This window comes from Astyanax mexicanus, unplaced genomic scaffold (assembly GCF_023375975.1).
Source record: "Astyanax mexicanus isolate ESR-SI-001 unplaced genomic scaffold, AstMex3_surface scaffold_63, whole genome shotgun sequence".
In the NCBI taxonomy this organism is placed as follows: Eukaryota; Metazoa; Chordata; class Actinopteri; order Characiformes; family Acestrorhamphidae; genus Astyanax; species Astyanax mexicanus.
The window spans coordinates 17,501-22,500 of NW_026040073.1; the positions used below are offsets into that span (position 1 = coordinate 17,501).

At 55.6% G+C, this 5,000-nt stretch overlaps 3 non-coding genes across 3 annotated transcripts in view; all 3 read right to left on the reverse strand.

The window, feature by feature from the left end:
• Window positions 1-398, reverse strand: part of LOC125798614 (28S ribosomal RNA) — a 4,064-nt gene extending 3,666 nt beyond the window's left edge. Inside the window, exon 1 of the ribosomal RNA XR_007437407.1 lies at window positions 1-398. This exon is cut by the window's left edge and continues 3,666 nt beyond it. This is a non-coding gene — a ribosomal RNA (28S ribosomal RNA).
• A 662-nt stretch (window positions 399-1,060) lies between these two features.
• LOC125798585 (5.8S ribosomal RNA) lies at window positions 1,061-1,214 on the reverse strand. The gene has a single exon (XR_007437378.1). It is a non-coding gene; the product is annotated as a 5.8S ribosomal RNA (ribosomal RNA).
• Window positions 1,215-1,587: 373 nt separating this feature from the next.
• Window positions 1,588-3,451, reverse strand: LOC125798593 (18S ribosomal RNA). The gene has a single exon (XR_007437386.1). It is a non-coding gene; the product is annotated as an 18S ribosomal RNA (ribosomal RNA).
• Between the last annotated feature and the right edge of the window lie 1,549 nt (window positions 3,452-5,000).

The window sequence follows — 5,000 nt, forward strand, 5'->3', positions numbered from 1 at the left end:
CTCTTCAAAGTTCTTTTCAACTTTCCCTTACGGTACTTGTTCGCTATCGGTCTCGTGCCAGTATTTAGCCTTAGATGGAGTTTACCACCCTCTTTAGGCTGCATTCCCAAGCAACCCGACTCCGAGAAGAACCGCGACCTCGGCGCGGCGGGGGCCGTTACCGGCCTCACACCGTCCCTGGGCTGAGCCTCTATCAGAAGGACTCAGGCCCCCCGGCCCGCGCCGAGAGATACGGACTTCTATACGCCACATGTCCCGACGCCCGTGAAGGACGGGGGATTCGGCGCTGGGCTCTTCCCTCTTCGCTCGCCGCTACTAGGGGAATCCTTGTTAGTTTCTTTTCCTCCGCTTAGTAATATGCTTAAATTCAGCGGGTCGTCTCGTCTGATCTGAGGTCGCGCTCGAAGGGCTGTCGTCGCCAGGCGTACGCCGCCGCGAGGGAGGGCGGGAACCACCCCTCGCGGTCTGGCTGGAAACCATTCGGAGGAACCCTTTCGAGACGGGGAGGTTCGATTCGGCCGGAGGACGAAGGATGAAAACGGGAAGAAAAAAACTTAAGCCCCCCTCTTCGCCTTCTACCGGAGCTATCCTACCAACCTCTCTTTTGCCGCGCTCTCGGCCCGAACGAAAAGGAGAGGGAGGACGGAGATCCGCCGACGGAGAGACGGCGCGCGTAACGGGCAGCCAGAGAGGGTAAAACCCACCGGCAGCCGTCGCTACGACGTCTCTCCACGGATCGCCGCCACCTCTCCCCTCGCCGGAACGAGGAACGGTAGAGGACGGTGTGTGGAAAGCCGGCCTCCGAGACCCATCGCTGGGCAACGGAGACGAAGGCGAGAGGGGTGGACGAAAGTCTTTTCCCCCGCGATCAAGCCCGTCGAGCGGCTTTTGTCGAGTCCCGAACGAGAAGGGAACCTGACCGAGTCTGCTTTTAGGAAGACGAAGGCGCCTCGGATCGGGCACCTGCGAACCTCCAGCCGCGGTCCCCTCGAACCGTCTCTTAACTCTTCCCCGGAGGGAAGAGGGAGACGGAACGAAAAGGTCCGATAGATTGGAATAGCGACCCTCAGACAGGCGTGGCCCCGGGATTGACCCGGGGCCGCAATGTGCGTTCAAAGTGTCGATGATCAATGTGTCCTGCAATTCACATTAGTTCTCGCAGCTGGCTGCGTTCTTCATCGACGCACGAGCCAAGTGATCCACCGCTAAGAGTTGTACTCTTTATGGTTGTTTTTGTTTCGAAGCCATGTAACCAACAGACACAAAAAGTGACGGTTTGAAATAATGTTTTACGGCAGCCGCGGGTACGGGCGCCCCGGAACGCCTAAGCGAACTCGGGGTCATCAAACCGCGCCGCCGAGCCGCCTCCGGAGTAAGAAACCCCGCAGACGGACTTCGGGGGCCAGGTACCCGTCTCCCTTTGGCCGTAAAACACGTTTTTTGCTCAGGACACCGTTTTTCGATCAAGTCATTAAAAGGCCGAAGGGAATCCCTGTAGTTCCCAACGTCGGGCCGTGGCTTGAACATTTTTTGTTTGTGGAAATGGGAGTCGCGCCTACTGGGAGACACTACCAACCCAAGTCCCGGTAATGATCCTTCCGCAGGTTCACCTACGGAAACCTTGTTACGACTTTTACTTCCTCTAGATGATCAAGTTCGATCGACTTTTCAGCACAGCACCAAGGCCCCGCGAAGGAGCCCCGGCGTGGCCGATCCGAGGACCTCACATAACCATCCAATCGGTAGTAGCGACGGGCGGTGTGTACAAAGGGCAGGGACTTAATCAGCGCGAGCTGATGACCCGCACTTACTGGGAATTCCTCGTTCATGGGGAATAATTGCAATCCCCAATCCCCGTCACGAACGGGTTTAAGCGGATTACCCGCGCCTCTCGGCGTAGGGTAGGCACACGCTGGCCCGGCCATTGTGGCGCGCGTGCAGCCCCGGACATCTAAGGGCATCACAGACCTGTTATTGCTCCATCTCGCGTGGCTATACGCCACTGGTCCCTCTAAGAAGTTAACCGCGACCGCGGGGGGCCGCGTAACTATTTAGCACGAAGGAATCTCGTTCGTTATCGGAATTAACCAGACAAATCACTCCACCAACTAAGAACGGCCATGCACCACCACCCACAGAATCGAGAAAGAGCCATCAGTCTGTCAATCCTTTCCGTGTCCGGGCCGGGTGAGGTTCCCCGTGTTGAGTCAAATTAAGCCGCAGGCTCCACTCCTGGTGGTGCCCTTCCGTCAATTCCTTTAAGTTTCAGTTTTGCAACCATACTCCCCCCGGAACCCAAAGACTCTGGTTTCCCCGCACGCTGCCCGGCGGGTCATGGGAATAACGCCGCCGGATCGCGGGTCGGCATAGTTTACGGTCGGAACTACGACGGTATCTGATCGTCTTCGAACCTCCGACTTTCGTTCTTGATTAATGAAAACATTCTTGGCAAATGCTTTCGCTTTCGTCCGTCTTGCGCCGGTCCAAGAATTTCACCTCTAGCGGCGCAATACGAATGCCCCCGGCCGTCCCTCTTAATCATGGCCCTGGTTCAGGAAACCCACAAAATAGAACCGGAGTCCTATTCCATTATTCCTAGCTCAGGCATTCAGGCGAGTTTGGTGCCCGCTTTGAACACTCTGATTTTTTCAAAGTAAACGCTCCGGACCCCTGAGGACCGGACACCCAACCAAGGGCATCCGGGGGGCGCCGGGAGGCAGGGTCTGGGACAGGCGGTAGCTCGCCTCGCGGCGGACCGCCAGCCCACTCCCGAAGTCCAACTACGAGCTTTTTAACTGCAGCAAATTTAATATACGCTATTGGAGCTGGAATTACCGCGGCTGCTGGCACCAGACTTGCCCTCCAATGGGTCCTCACCCATGTGTTTAGGATACGTTCATTCCGATTACAGGGCCTCGAAAGAGACCTGCATCGTTATTTTTCGTCACTACCTCACCGTGTCGGTAATGGGTAATTTGCGCGCCTGCTGCCTTCCTTGGATGTGGTAGCCATTTCTCAGGCTCCCTCTCCGGAATCGAACCCTGATTCCCCGTTACCCGTGGTCACCATGGTAGCCCCCTATGCTACCATCGACAGCTGATAGGGCAGACATTCGAATGAGACGTCGCCGCCGCGGTGGGCGCGCGATCGACCCGAGGTTATCTAGAGTCACCAAAGGGCCGGGGGAAACCCTCGCGGGTCCCCCCGGGTGGGTTTTGGGTCTGATAAATGCACGCATCCCGGCCCCCCCGAGAGAGGACCGGTCAGCGCTCGTTTGCATGTATTAGCTCTGGAATTACCACAGTTATCCGAGTAACGTGTGGAGCGATCAAAGGAACCATAACTGATTTAATGAGCCATTCGCAGTTTCACTGTACCTTCCGTGTGCACTTAGACCTGCATGGCTTAATCTTTGAGACAAGCATATGTTACTGGCAGGATCAACCAGGTTGCTGCGAGTGGTTTTTGTCACAGAAAAAACCATTGGTTCTTAGAGGGGAGAGGGATCGGCCCCGTACCGTCCGAAGGACCCCCCGGGGAGGGGGGGACGGGCGGAGAGGCTCGTCCGAGCTCACCCCTCATTGCTCCCAGTGGAAATTAGTGTGGCAACTCCGCTGCGCGAGTTCCCGCTTGCTTCGGGGATAACAAGGAAACGCTCGTTCCGAAACCGGGGGTCCGGAGCTTTTTGAAGCCGGGTGCTGGAGCTCGGTTGGACGCGAGGACCACCGAGGCATCCGAGTCCGACGGCTCCGGGCCGACCGGTTATCGTGTAGGGCAGATTGAGATATAGACGGGCCGTCTACGACTCCCTCGGATAGGTTCGGAAAGGTCCTCCCCCTGACGGAGGACCCCCCTGGAGGCTAACCCGCTGGGTCGGGTAGGAACGCACCGCGCACAGTGGCCACGGAGGGCCGCGCGGTTGCCTACCCAGGCGGGCTCGGTAGTCCATTCGATCGGGTCAAAATAATGAAAGAGATACCCCCCCTGGAACCGTCTCTGGAAGTTTGGTTTTTCCTCCGTACCGCCTGGGGGGCGGGGGGCGGGACGGAGGCCGACCTGCGGAGCTTCTTGGTCGGGTAGGATCGGGTCCGTGTTATAGTGTCCAAAAATCCACTTTGGAACCATTATTGGGGCTTTATTTAAGCTCTGCCATGCTTAGAAATGAATGGAGAATCATCTCCAGTGCTTGGACCCCTAGTCATTGCCACTCTCCTCAACAGTCCGACGGCACCCCTTTGAAAAACCCCCCGACGAAAAATCCTCCAGAGCGCGGGCGAACTCGCTCCGAGGCCGACCGGAGTGCACCTTCGTCGGGCAAGGGAGTCGGGCGAAGGGGGTCAGAAATCCTGGAGCTCGCCACCCTCACTAGTTTTTGGCGTGAAATGGTAGACCAAAAGTGGGGACTTAGAAAAATTTCGCACTTTTTCGACCTACCACTGGTAGACCGAGTGGGACTTAGTCATTTTTTCAGCTTTTTCGGGCCTACCACTGGTAGACCAAGTTGGACTTAGTCATTTTTTCAACTTTTCGAGCCTACCACTGGTAGACCAAGTTGGACTTAGTCATTTTTTCGACTTTTCGAGCCTACCACTGGTAGACCAAGTTGGACTTAGTCATTTTTTCGACTTTTCAGAGCTACCACTGGTAGACCAAATGGGACTTAGTCATTTTTTCAACTTTTCGAGCCTACCACTGGTAGACCAAGTTGGACTTAGTCATTTTTTCAGCTTTTTCGGGCCTACCACTGGTAGACCAAGTTGGACTTAGTCATTTTTTCGACTTTTCAGAGCTACCACTGGTAGACCAAGTTGGACTTAGTTATTTTTTCAACTTTTCGAGCCTACCACTGGTAGACCAAGTTGGACTTAGTCATTTTTTCGACTTTTCAGAGCTACCACTGGTAGACCAAGTTGGACTTAGTCATTTTTTCAACTTTTCGAGCCTACCACTGGTAGACCAAGTTGGACTTAGTCATTTTTTCGACTTTTCAGAGCTACCAC